The sequence below is a fragment of the Arctopsyche grandis genome, chromosome 9 (assembly GCF_051622035.1).
Source record: "Arctopsyche grandis isolate Sample6627 chromosome 9, ASM5162203v2, whole genome shotgun sequence".
Classification (NCBI taxonomy): Eukaryota; Metazoa; Arthropoda; class Insecta; order Trichoptera; family Hydropsychidae; genus Arctopsyche; species Arctopsyche grandis.
This window is the reverse complement of record NC_135363.1, coordinates 5200023-5215694: the sequence shown is the minus strand read 5'-3', so window position 1 is coordinate 5215694 and position 15672 is coordinate 5200023. Positions and strand designations below refer to the sequence as shown.

At 33.6% G+C, this 15672-nt stretch overlaps 1 pseudogene; it reads left to right on the top strand.

Moving 5' to 3' along the window:
• Positions 1–3719: 3719 nt before the first annotated feature.
• LOC143916803 (cuticle protein pseudogene) lies at positions 3720–5992 on the top strand (annotated as a pseudogene).
• Positions 5993–15672: the final 9680 nt, after the last annotated feature.

The following is a 15672-nucleotide window of genomic DNA, read 5'->3' as shown; positions in this document are numbered from 1 at the left end:
AGCACGTGCATCAACATGCCAGTCGTCTCATTCGTTCATCCCCCATAGTATGATGGACTTTTCGGCTGCCAGTTGTTCCGTTATAGAGATTTTAGTGACTCTGTGACCAGTAATCACCGAACCTATGTACATAGGTGTCCTCTTTTTTTTTTAAGTTTTTTAATTCAATTATCTCCCGATCCGCTAACCGAATCAGACTTAGAATGTTTTACATGTAAAATAAATTATAAATTTTATACTCGAATATTTTTTTAAATATTTTTACCTCAACCGGAAGTAGACCTTTTGGTAAAAGTCGGGTTTGTAGACGAGGTGGACCCGCTAGACTCGTTCGTTAGGCTCAATGGACCCGTTCCATTCCTGTGATTGGCTGCTTTTTGCGAGTACTGAAGTATTGCCGTGCCGTGAATAAACTCGACTTTTACCTGATGAAATACTGCCTACATATACTTCCTGGTTCGTATATAATTTCGGACGGTTGGGCAGCGTACGGAAATATTCCGAATTCCGGTAAAAGTGGTTATAATTTCGTGGATGCAAATGGTAGTGGAATACATACGCAAAATGTGGAAAATATGTGAATGCGTGTGAAAAGAAAAATGCAGCGTCAATTTGGCACAACGCGTGCTCGTTTTGATTTATATTTAGATGAATTTGTATTGAACCACAAACGAATGCGTGTATATTCCATTCGCAATATATGGAATATTTTTGTACACTGCCCAACTGTTCAAAATTATATGCGAAACAGGCAGTATATGTCGGAGTATTTCATCAGGTAAAAGTCGAGTTTATTCACGGCACGGCAATACTCGCAAAAAACAGCCAATCACAGGAAGGAGTGAGTTGACCGAGCCTAGCGGGTCCGCCTCGTCTAAAAACCCGACTTTTACCGTACTTTTACTCTAGAGAATCGAGGTTTTTTATATTTTTATCAGAAACCTTTTGGTTTATTGAACTGAATTTTTACATCTAGAAGTTTAAGCTTAATATCAAGTTATATATAAAATAAGGGTAGCATCCGTCAATCGGTGGCAGTTTACTCTTGTTAGATTTTTTTTCATTATTTTTTTGACCATTAAACATGTGTATTCTTCCCAAGAAAATTCAAGTATAATCTTTGTATTAATGTGATGAAAATAAAAAAAAATCATCAAATTTAATAAACCGGAAGTGGAATTTTTTCCTCTTAGAAAAATCAAAAAAATTATGACTACACGTTTTTATCCACACCACTAAACGTATCAAGCTGAAAATTTATATTTATATTCTTTATACACATACTAACTTAAAGTTAATAAGGTTTTGGTTAGAATTTGTAAACCGGAAGTAGTATTTTTTTTTAAAACAATATTTCAGTATTTATTTTGACCATTTACATTATTTCTATCCTCTTGATATTTAATGTACATAATATAATATTTATAGTAATAAAAAAATCATAATATTTAAAATAAAGACAAAAGCTTAGGTATAATTATGTATTAATTAATCTGCCTATTTTAGCTGTGTAAATATTTTACGATATTAATTTAATTTACTCACCTATCGATATTTTTTATTATATTTTTTTGAGAACCATAAAAAAACTATTGGATTTTTAATACACCAATCCAAACGTTTTAATATTTTTCAATAGATGTCACTTAAAAGATTTTCCTATAATGAAAATTTTTCATCCCAAATTTAATTTTCAAATTCGTGTTTTTAATCATATTCATTAAAAGTTTTAAAAACAATTGGATCATATTGCCTAAACTTAACACATAACATGTAAGTAGACATATGTATATACATATTTAACATTATCGTTTCAAAACATGTCGACCCTTATACGTCTATGGAATCGATCTAATATTGGGTCAATTTATGAAACATTAATTTCATACATGATTTATTTATTAAAACGATTGGGCAAAAATTTCACCATTTTGGGTAGGATAATAAATTGGATTACGCACAAACATAGTAATTATCAAATGCAAATATCGATTAAACTCCACTCTATCATTACATTAAATCGGTCCAATTTTATACACACACACACATACATAACTACTCTACATCATGATCCGACTGTTTAGTAATCATTGCTACACTTTATTGATACAATATTGGCATATTACATCATAGTAATAATTGTAAAACTCCACCATAAAAATAAATTCACATAAAAATAAAATTAAATCTTCACCAAGCTGAGATTACGATCAGCGATTCCTCTTGTGATCAGCAGCTTAGTACCTTGGACCACGCCCAGTGATATTCCGCTCTGATCGAACAGTATGTGTATTCGAAAGTGAAAAAATCGACCTCAACACAAAAACAGAACCTTGCGCATTACAAAATCGAAAAGACATAAACAATTCATACGTATTGGGTGTTCTTCTACGTGTGCTAAAATTCTTCTATAGATAGAAATATGGGTCATGTTGGAGATCGGTAGTCTGAGTATGTGCGAGTTCTCACGAGTCCGGTCTTTGCAGAGGGCCTGAGGGGGCGCAGGCTCGTCGAATGGAGCCCCAATAAGTGAAAGGAGTCTCCTGGTTGTCTTTTGATTCCGATGGAACAGACGAACCATACGTTCTAACGATCGGTGCTTACCAAACTATAATTGATATTGCAGAGTCATACATAGGGATTGCAATACCGAAAGTACCGATACCGGTACTATCGGTATTTGATCGAAAAACTGAAATACCGATAGTATACATTTTTATAAATTCGTACATTTTATTTGTCGAAAACAATATATCCGTAGCTAAAAACTACGAAAACGACTGATGCGTATATATTTTGCATACGCGATATTGAGTGAGTTATTGTTTTATAAATTGTTTTCGATTTCTCTTTATTTTATTACGCCACACGCCTGTAAAATTGTTTCAATTTTTACTGTTTTCCAATACATATCGTTAAATACAATGTTCGGCAACATTTTGCCATCGTGGCCCTCTTAGAATGTTTCTCAAGTTCGCAAACCTTTTAAAAAACAAGTACGAAACATTATAATCCTTTATACCTGGGACGTACCTACTTGACAGTTTTGTACCCGAATATCCTGTATTTGAATGTTTGGGTTTGGCGAATTTTTCAATAAACATGTTGAAACACATGCAAGCGGTACTCGGGATATCGGAAGCAATGTTTTTTTTTTTTATTAAAAATTAATTAATTTAAAAAATACCGAAAGTACCGGTAGTACCGGTATCGTTCTTTTTTATTTTGATAATACCGGTATCATAAATTCCGGTATTTTTGCAATCCCTACTCAATAGTTATACAGGAGACTTTAGAAACAATACAGATGCAATGAGAATTAATAAACGTTGGGGATAAATTAATATATAATAAAACCAGAGTTCAATTACAATTCCTCGTTATAGGTAGATTATTTTATTGATAGTCTTTCTTATTGTTAACGTTACAGTTGTTGGCCGGTGTATATTTATTACCTTGTGACATTACTGAGAACCTTTTGTGCTCTGGATTGTGCTTATATTACTACATACATATACATATGTAGTATATCTGATAGCAATGTACATATGTACATATGTATTATGTAGTAAATTATTTCGTTTATGGTTTATTTACAGGTGAAATATTAATTACAAGTTTGGAAAGCGTATTGAATTAGAAAATGCACCTGAGATGGTGGTGTCACAATATTGATACTATCGCTGGTATAAGAAGTATAAAAGGGTCTATGCACCTGAATGCACTTCGAGTCTTTGAGTACATTTGAAGAACAGTTGCCAGCATCATGGCGTTTAAGGTACTATGAAAAATTCAAGGACGATCCTTTACATCTTCTCAAAAAAGTGTGTGTATAAAAATTTTCTAAAGCGTGTCACTACGTAATAACCAGTGGCTAGATTTCCCAAAGAATATTTTTCACACACGCATAAGTTATTTATAATTATAGCCTTGGCATTTTGTTAATTAAAAAAGATAAGATTTGTTTTCGGCAATAATGAAACTTTGGTATTTTCGTTTTCCGATTGAATGGCTTCATAATATCAATAATAAACATAGGTATGCGGTGTAATAATACATATACATATGTATATTTGGGGGGGAACTACGGATTTTAAAAGGTCGCTCATGCTCGTTGTTTTTATTGTTTGCATCAAGGATAGTTACATAGACAGATTGGTGGTAAACGGACATCGTATGTATGTAATTTCTTGTTTGGCGTAATTTACGATCACTGCGTTGCGTATCGGTCGATAGATTGTTACGTCTGTTTATAAATATAATTAATGGCCGTAATCAGCATCTATGTTTGGATTGTCTTGAAAAATTTAACGGCGCGTGAAAGCGTGTTTGACAGTTGTCATAACAATACAAATTATAGCCATTCGATTTAATCTTGTTACAAGTTTTTAAATTTATTTTTGTGATTTATATAAGCATTACCACGGATTTTACATTTAATAAATTCATTTCAATCTACGGTTCAACCCGGTGACCTCTCGATGCTAAACAAAAGCCCAACCACCGAGCCATGCTGCTGGCTTATAAATAGTCACCGGAGCCTGAGGGGGCCGTGTATTGTTCAAAGGTTGTAAATGCATTGTTAAAGGTTTGCCGAACAATGGATAGCACTGTGACTATCCTACCTCTACTTATAAACAACAAATAAATTAATAAATTTGCCAGAGCTCTAACAAAATATTATTTGTGTAAATTCTTTTTTATATGCACATTTTATATTTAACTAACTTAATAACTTAATACTATGTCGAAAGGCAAATAAATACACAGACGCCAACTTCTTATAAATGTCACAAAGTGACCCAAAATTTAATCGCCATAATTCTTTATCAACTCAAAATAAAATAAAATTATATCGCACGCTCATATTACCATTATTAACCTATGCTTCACCTGTATGGAATAACGCCTCGAATATTAACCTTTCCAAACTCCAAATAATACAAAATAAATACCTAAAAATAATTTATAGTACACCCATATATGTATATTAACTTGAAAAAACTGCATGCCATAAATAATATTCCGTTTGTAACATACATTACTAACAAACTAACCAGTAGATTCTATGACAGAATCACTAATAACCATACTAACACACTTGTGAAGAGTCTGGTTGATTACAACAAAATGTCTATACCCTTCAGGTATAAACACAGATTACCTAAACACAATCTTCTTTAGGTCATCGACCTTATAGAGTCTTTAATTAATATTATGTATTAGATGTATTATGAGCATTTATAAGAATTGTAAATAGGTATTTGAGATCTTCTTTCCTATTGCGCTGTACATATTAACATTATAATAATAAAATACTATGATTACTAACAAAATTAATTTAAAATTGTAAAATAGAAAATGATCAGTAGACCACTAGCTATTAAAATAGATATAAGATGTATTGTGAACATAATTTAGTGATAATAAAAAGCATTTAAAAATTAAAAAAATATTGATTTGACAGTGCTTTTATAACAGTTATCAAAAGCTAAGTATATTTTAATTTGCTTCTCATATTTCCTTCCAGTATTTGTTATTTGCAACGATCCTAGCCATATTGAGATCTGGAGCAGCACTTGGACCAGCTCTGAACTATGCCCACGCTCCTGCCTACGCCGTAGCACCAGCACCTCTGGCATACACAGCACCAGTAGCTAAATATGCTCCTGTTGCAGACTACGACCCAAACCCTCACTACAGTTTCGCCTACGATATCCAAGACCATCTCACGGGAGACTCTAAGAGCCAGCACGAAACCCGTACCGGGGACGTAGTCAAAGGATCATACTCCTTGGTAGACCCCGATGGTACCAAGCGAACCGTAGAGTACACAGCAGACCCTCACAATGGCTTCAACGCTGTGGTACATCGTCAACCATTGGCTCATGCTGTACCAGCTATCGCCAAAGCTCCACTGGCTTACGCTACTGCTCCAGGACCTTTAGCATTTGCTCCAACTGCTGCTAAAGCATATCCTGTATATCACTAATATATTTTTTTGTTATCAATTATACCATAGTCATGCTTAAGTGCTTTCATAAATCTGTAATTACATATCTATTAGCGTATCTGTGATATTGATAAAAATATTTCAATCGAAAAGATTAACTTTTAATATATATATATTTTTCTACTTAATAAATAAAAAATATGTATGTGTGTATGCTTTTTTTTTAATATAAAACGTAATTTTAAGATTCGAATAAATCAATTTCCCGTCACTCAAAAAAAATTTTTTTTGACCAAAAGATTAATGGTTTTTTTAAGTGGCAATACATGTATGTATGTATGTACTTTCCGCGTCGTTAATTATTAGATATTAAATTTTAAACAAAAACTTTTGTGAGTGGATTGACAGATGATTCATTTATTACTGACTGAAATCCCCAACACTAATCGTTACGTACGTACAATGTAGTTTTGAAAATTGAATTTTGGTCTAATTTCGTCAGAAAGCAATCACTTAAGTTTTGGATTTTGAATATTTGAAAGACACAACGAGACCATAGACGTAGAGCATCGTAGTATACATAAAGTGACCATACGTCCCGTTTTGAACGGGACCGTCCCGTTTTTAGGTAGCCTGTCCCGTTGTCCCCAAGCACAGTTTCGGGACGTTGAAATGTCCCGTTTTCAAAAAGAGAACAATACACGGTAACAATTTAAAAATTGTTTCCAGGCTTAATTTGCTTAGAAAGAGTCTTTTCACATATGAAGTTGAGGACGACCGAAAAAACGCAATTGCAAGTCGCAGTTCTTAAAGCGATGTTGTTAATTAAAATCAATTTTAAGAAATCCTGCCAAGAATTTCATTCTTATTTAAAAGCAAACCCAGTTAAGGTTTGTTCATACTAAACAGCACTGCACGGCTTCAGCACTGCACGACTCCGTTTCAAATATGTCATTTTATTACATCTCTATTCATATCTACCTACACGTCGCGGTCACGTCACGCTTACAGCACTTTGGCCGAGTGCAAGGCAAAATCGGCTTACTTATACATTACAGGCCATGACGATACGGCGCAATATTGCTTACGTTGTATTGTCGAGTACTTACAATATGAATGCATACACGTGCATTCGTAGCTACGCGTCAGAATACAAGTCAGCAAAAATGTTTCGGCGTTTATCGAACGAACAATTATGTATAATCGCGTTGTTGTTGGAAGAAGAAGTTCAAGAAGGCAATAAAAAAGCATGGAGGCGTTTTGATGTGCATCCCATGTTAAAAAATAGAAAAACCGAAGGAGAGTTTTGGACACTGTATAAGGAGCTTGTGGATGATGGACAAAATTTTTTTTAAATATTTGCGCCAAAACCATGTCGAAAGATTGAACAGCTGTCAACTGTCATAATCGATAATTGGTCCAAAACAGCAAAGCGGCAGACTCTTGGCACGTAATTCGCGGGTATATCTCCACGATGGCCAAAAAGACGGATACGATACGTTGACGGATGTTGCTGTAAGGTATGAACAGGAAATGTCGGGTACTGCTGTAAGCCTGCCGTGGCGTAAACGTGACGGTTGAAATGAACACACCCATACAACATGTACCAAATAATACTTTTCGTACGGCCGGATACCTGCCGAAGTCGGTTCGTGTAATTTTTTGTATTTATATTATTCAATCCTGTTCTTTTCTTTTCGTCATCAACATTCCTGTTATTTTTATTAATAAATAAAAACTTGAATACACTTACTATTACGTAAAAATTGGTAGATGTCCCGTTTTGAGGACAAAAATAAATGGTCACATTAAGTATACAGCGTCTACGACAGACCGTTGGGTAAGCGGTTGAGTCATTTATGGGTCGCTTTAGGGCTAACATTTCTCCATCCAGTTGTTTCAGAATACAAAAAAAAATGTCGAATCCGTCGTTGGCTAAATGTCGAGTACGTCCACACATATAATTGCGAACCTAGACTGACATTTTGTCGGCGAAACGAGGTCGAAAATAGGTGGTGCACCGCTCCAGTGCATTTGCACAATACCATTGTCGATAGACTAAAGATCGTGACACACGCCAATGTGTCCAATCGATACATTTACCCGCTGCATAAACACTCAAAGGTGGATAATGTAGTGCGATATTTGACACGGTTGCAAAATGGCCGCCGACAAAAAAAAAATCGAAATTAAACGTGGGATGTGTCCATAAACGGATCGAACACTAAGAAAATTTATAAATTTAATAAAGCTATACATAAGTGAAGCCATACATTAAATTTAATTACATTCAAATTGAATAAGATTGAAACAAACTATAAAACAAATGAAAGTCAATTAATTAAAATTTAAATTCAACTGAATCGGTCATGGCGAGTGGGATTAAAATGGAGACTGCTTTACTTCACTGAATTGCGACAAGAAAGCATCACTCTATCGATAACAAGAAAGGCCTTGCACGATTTTTCATGCCGAATGGTTTTTTTGCATGGAAATCGTGTGTGCAATATTATTGCGTTTTTTCCCCTTGCACATAAAAACTTTCAATGTCAATGTCTAAATTAATACATTGTCGCTTAAAGTAATCACATCCGTGCGGATTTTTTATTAGAAAATTTTAATAGATTGGAATCAATAGTGCGGAAAATCCGACAATAACCTATTCAAATCCGGCAATCTAATTTGAAGCGTGAATTTAAGGGTTATTAACACTTTTTTTTACAGATGATGACGTCAATTTTGATTTTGATTTTTAAATGCTTTTTATTATCACTAAATTATGTCCACAATACATCTTATATCTATTTTAATAGCTAGTGATCTACTGATCATTTTCTATTTTACAATTTTAAATTAATTTTGTTAGTAATCATAGTATTTTATTATTATAATGTTAATATGTACAGCGCAAAAGAAAAGAAGATCTCAAATACCTATTTACAATTCTTATAAATGCTCATAATACATCTAATACATAATATTAATTAAATACTCTATAAGGTCGATGACCTAAAGAAGATTGTGTTTAGGTAATCTGTGTTTATACCTGAAGGGTATAGACATTTTGTTGTAATCAACCATACTCTTCACAAGTGTGTTAGTATGGTTATTAGTGATTCTGTCATAGAATCTACTGGTTAGTTTGTTAGTAATGTATGTAACAAACGGAATATTATTTGTGGCATGCAGTTTTTTCAAGTTAATATATATGGGTGTATTATAAATTATTTTTAGGTATTTATTTTGTATTATTTGGAGTTTGGAAAGGTTAATATTCGAGGCGTTATTCCATACAGGTGAAGCATAGGTTAATAATGGTAATATGAGCGTGCGATATAATTTTATTTTATTTTGAGTTGATAAAGAACTATGGCGATTAAATATTGGGTCACTTTGTGACATTTATAAGAAGTTGGCGTCTGTGTATTTATTTGCCTTTCCACAATGTAGTTTTGCAATACTGAAAAATTTACAGGAAATACACCTGTGAGATGTCACGGAAGTGGCTGGAAAAACTTTTATCTGTCTTCACCTATGTACTCCAACTTTTGTATATTTATTCTATTTATTGTACTTTTGATGGAAATACAAAAAATAGTATACAGTTTAACCAGCAGCGTGGACTAGTGGTGAGTGTTGAATTCTTTCGTGCATTATGTCACGAGTTCGATTCCCACTAAAGTCGTTGTTGGCCAAACCTTGGTTTGTCGAGGTCAATCGTTTCTTATCAGAATTTGCCAATTTTTCTGATTTTCATTGAAATGGTTCCTTGAGCTATTGTTATATCTCAGGTTTCGCCTGATTACTCACCATAGATGTCTCTGTGGTTGTTTATTGAATGTTAAAATTCGTATTGTTACATGAAAAATGTTATTGAAAGTATTTATTATATACGACGTTTGTAATATCTGACCAAAGATGTCAGGTATAGTTTCGATTTACATGTGAATGTAATTGGCCAGGAAGGCGCATTCACAAACGAGTTTTTTTGCACTCTAGCTTTGTAAAAAGACCCAAAACGCCCGATTCCCGGAAAAAGCACGCTCCCTATCCGCCCTTTGATCATGAGTGATCCAAAATTCGTATTTTTCACTTCTAATGTACAATTTGTGTATTTTTATTTCCTATACCAAAATGTCTCAACAAAGCTACTTTTTAATTACATTTCGACGTGGATGTGGAAAGGAACCTTTCTATTTGTCATTAAATTATGTAATAAAGTTTTTCACGAGCCAAGAACCAGTTGCATGTACCTTTCTGCAGACCCTCAGAAAGATTATAAAATTCCACATAACAATTTATTTCCAACAAACCTGATCCGTAAACGATGGAAAAAATATACCGTCTCGCATTAAAATCGGTCCAGTTTTCTCACATTGTTCAAATTTTGACAATGTAAAAGAGATTATACGTAATTCAGCTTTCGCCAAGAGCGGACAGCCTTGAGGTCAGTAATGGGGTCTGTCGTCGGGTCTCATCGACCCATTCATTCAACGACCGGTCGTAAGAACCTTGGTCACTATTCGCTCGATGACGAGAGCTTTTTTTCATTTATTTATTTTTTTGCTCAGCTGTTGCAGCGTCTTCCTCGCAATCTTGATCTTGCTCGTCTCGATCGTTGCGTAATGTGATGCAACGATCATCTGCCTTTATATTTTGCAAGGCGACCCACCCACCATGGCCACGGTCAACGACGACCCCAATGTTAAGGTTCTTTCAATAGCGAATCCGATAAAATCGGTGATGCGTTAAGGTTGTGCGAATTCGTCGGTGGAAATTTGCGTAATTGATGGCGTAACATACGCCCGTGTAACTGGTGTAAGTGCAATGTTTCGGTAGGAAAAATCAGCTAACTTAACTGCAGAGGTGAAAATCTGTGATGAAATCTAACAAAGATCTATTCAATAGAAACAGGTCATTTGTAAGATGAGAATTTCCATATGAACAAACATCCATAAGAGTTGAGGATATTTTATTCAACAGTTGATTTCCGACTTATGTACATGCTAACGGCTCAATCTGATTTTGAATCAAAAGTCAAACATATAAAGTATTTGATTTACTTTTCAAACGTCTAAGTATAAGATTTAATCGATTCATTTTCATTTTCAACGGTTTTAAATATTTTATTTATTATTTCAAGTTTCGATCTATATAAATATGTGCCTTTAGAATGTCTTCATTGAAAAATGGTAGTATAATACTAGATATGTAATAAAAGGTCGTAAAATGTTCATTTCCTAGTGGTTTTGGATATGCATCTATGTACATACATATTATCTTTATTGGATTATATCACCTTATGAGTTATTATTATCTTCCTTATGAGTGTATGTTTTTCAAACGAGTACGAATTCACTTTTAAATAAATTAATTTGCAATTATTCAAAATAGACAAACACATAAAAACTTTCACTGGGGGGCAATTGTGTCATCCATTGTTGTCAAATAAAATACAATCAATAATAATATACGTAATAGTGTCATAACAATAAGACGTGGGTGTAAATTCGCATATTAAAATTTAGCGAGCGGCCAAAATGTATTGTCAAAATCATAAATAAATCATAATAGAAATCGGCGACAACAGATTTCGGTCATCGGAAGCTGACTAACGAGTTGCACAAAGCGAACTGTGAATTTTAAACGTTTTAAATTTTATTTAAAATTATATCAAAGTCTTTGAAAGGGTTCATTTAATACCTACTCATCGCATACAATGAAGTCTACGTATTGCTGCGACATAGAAACGGGCGATTTTCAAAATAATATTTTATTAGAACATAATTTAAGTAAATACAATTTATAAATATTTACAAATTTTAAAATAATATACAATTTATTTTTCATATAAAATAAAATTAAATGCATTCAATTAAAATGATTTAAATAATTACTGTTATTAGCAATTATTCAAAAATACTGAAATTGTTCCAATTTAAACCATTTTAAATGTATTTTAATACAATAAAATTATTTATAACTTGAATAATTAATTTAATAAGAATAAAATAGGCAAACGAGTGTCATAAAAACGGCTTTGGACAACGGTAGACGACAGTGCCCGTCGCCATACATTCAAGATTGGATAAGTGTTGAAGCTGAAATGGAGGTCACCTTGAACACATTGTCATTATAAAATTAAACATAACTTTATGTTGTTTAAGTGGACTTGTTTTTAATTTCGCAATTTTAACGTTTTAAAAGAGATATGTCCATATTGCGATCACCCGTTAATCTGCCGCATAGAGCATATCCGACGTATGCGAGCGGGGCAATTATGCTAAAGGTACACTTAAAATTATTCAATTTGAAAATTTCGAACGGTCGCTGCTTGCCAATATATTTGGTGATTTAAATCGATATATTTGAGTATCGCTTTTTGTATTGTATTTAGTTAGAATCGCATGCGTTGTTTGAGAGCGCTCGCGCGTCTGTTGCTCAACCGACCGTTGTTGCTCTTGCAGATTAGGCTAGGCCGCTTGCGAAACGTCACTCTTAAAAAATATTTGTCCGAATGTATGTAGGCCATCCTGCCAAGAGACCGCATGTTCCAAAACTTTCGCTTTTGCGTGCGAAAGCCTAAAATCGAAACCATTTTCAATGTCGCTGGGCGACGCGTGGGACTTCGTCGACGCGCCGAAAACGGGTTATCGCTCTATATACATATGTACTGTTATGAAGAGCTATGGCTTCATATATGCATCGTTTTATAGGTATTTAATAAACTATTTAAACCAATTCGGTAATTAATAAACAGCAGGATAAAAATAATATCGAAATTTTCTCGTTCCAAAATTATCAATTTATCTTCCTTCAACACTTATGTTTTATATAAATTCGACTTTATTTTATTTCTCCAAATATACTGAATGTGGGGTCTCGATATGTCATACATTTCTTATCAAAACGTCTATGATTCGAATTATGCCATTACAAAATAAAAAAATCAATATTAACAGAAATAATTATGTTCACGGGAAGGCCTTTTTACACGTAGGGGAGAAGTACCATGAAAGGGCCATTTTTATAAATCGATTCATAAATACTGTTCAATCAATCGAAAATTGAAAAATATATTAACAAAACATAAAAAGAACCTTTAGGAAGGGAAATTGATACAAAAACATAATAAATTGTTCTTACTAGTTTTAGACTATTTTTGTACATAAGTATAACAGGAGATAAAATAACATTTTCAAACATAACAGGAGATAGAATACAATAGAGACATCTATGCACAACCAAGCAAATTTCCGAATGTTTTATGTAGGTAGGTAGTACTAGCAAAAATTCAAGAAACTAATAACTTGAATTTACCAGAAATTCAGAGGGATCATTCCAATTTATTGGATCCGTCACAAAAATTAAACTAGAAAAATCAGAAAATTCTAGAAGGAGACGGTTGATCTGTGTATTTTAATAACTAAAAGATTTGGCCAAAGTATTTGGCTGGGAACCCACGACCTCTCTACTGGTATGAAATATCTCTACCGGTGCCCTACGCTATGGCTAATAAACAATGAAAACAGTAATGCTCCCTATATAGAACCTTGAGGTACTCCAGAAGATATGAAAACGTTGGGGAACAGTAGCAGATTTCTGAGTTTTTTATTTTATTTCTATTTTTTATTTCATAGTACATGAACACTCGCCTTTACATATCGCTCCGAAGTGTGCTTATACAGATACAATACAATACATAAGCATATTTTATACAATGCGAATTCATAGAAATAAACACAGTGACATCTATGGAGAAATTTTTGCGGCATTTTATAATCAAATTGGTGAACCGCAAGACTTAAGATTACCACTGAATAACTTAAGATTAGCAATAGAGATAGGAAGGATATGCCAATTTTATAGGAACCCTTTTAATAAAAATCAGAAAAATTGGCAAACTCTGATAATAAACGATCAACCTGGAGTCACAAACTAAGGTCTGGACAGCAGCAGGACTCTAGTGGGACTCTAACTCGTAACCACTCTGCTCGAAAGCATAATATACTAACCATTAGCTTACGCCCCTTGTTTATTAATAATATAATTTATGAAGAATTTGGTGACATGAAACCAACCATTTTTCAAATAGTTTTTCATGAATTTTGTATCACCTTGAAGCCCTAAAAGTTCTAGAAGACCAAAGGGTAAATAATCTGATAAAATTTCCCAAGCAAATGGTCAACTTCCTGACTGAAGTTTTTTTAGAGCAGGTTTCGCGAGACAACGCCCATAGGCAAAGAACTAGCATGCTTTTAAATGTCACCACATTCTATTGAGAAACTCTGGCCGCTTCGGATCGAACTGTATCATTACTCATTTTACGCGAATTTTCGCTGCTAGTACATTCGAGCATATTCGCCATGCAGCAGCCAACTATTGGCCAACCAAACCAATTACCATTTACGTACATACCGGGCTATAATCGAGTGACTCATCGCGACCACGGATTATATGCATAATATACATACTTTTAAAACAATAGAATTGCTTTCGTATGTTAAAATTTAGCGTAGGAGGGTTCAAGGCATCACATGTTACAATTGAACCACACCAGATGTCAATGATGGCAGCCAGTCAATTTTGCATGGAGGTGTTGTCTCGCAGACAGGTCGCAGTTAAACGGCTATTTTAATTGGGATTGTTAAAATGTGTCACTCGTACAACGAATGTGTCTCGCTATCTGCGAATAAATCGCCGATATAACGTTAATCTATATGTTACACACACACTCTGTCAAGATTGTGTCCCGCGGGCTACGCGCTAACCGGTCCAATATGAGCGCACACGATGCCATAACATTCGATCACGTTTGATCGGTGATTCCTAAATTGTTCGAAAGGAAAATTAAATTTTTAAATGCCCAAATTAAATTTAAACTTTTGCTAGATACTGTCTAATTAAAACAAATGTGAAGTTTACATTATATCTTATGTTTGCTTGGCTTGAAAGTTTGGTGATTTTCCACGAATGGTATTATCCATTCATTATTGTATAGGTATAGGTATATGTAATAGTTGAAATTTATCTTCCAGTTGTAATATATGTATTTTGACTAATTGGAATATATTCCATCTAATCTGGTGCCAACTGCCGTTATAGTTTATTTCCAGTAGTAATATATTTTGACTAGTTGGAATATATTCCGTCTAACCTACGTAAGTTTATTCATATCGCGAAGTATATTCTAACTGGCCAAAATATAGTACAACTGAAAATGCAACGACAAGGAGAAAAAAACGTCACTAGATTAGTAAATTGAGTTGGAAAGTCACATTTTTGTTTTGAACACATTCTTAGATTTATCGAAATACGGTATTCATTACCTTTATTTGTAATACCTAGAAATATTAACGCATTATTGAATTCTACAACATTGGTAAAATATCAGAGCTGTTAAAAAGTCAACTGCTATTATTAAAACTGGCGCACATTGTTGAAAGTAGATTTGCGCTTGTATAGAATGAATGTATTGTATTCGAATATGAATGGCCTAAAACGCCAGTTGGAATACATTACAACTGTAAATATGTGATTTTTTATACGTTTGTTATGTTTTCATATGTAAAACCTCTTCTGAATGTATCTTCTTGAGGAAAATGATTTTTTTTTGATTTTTAAATGCTTTTTATTATTACGAACTTACATATGTACACAATACATCTTATATCTATTTTAATAGCTACTGATCTACTGATCATTTTCTATTTTACAAT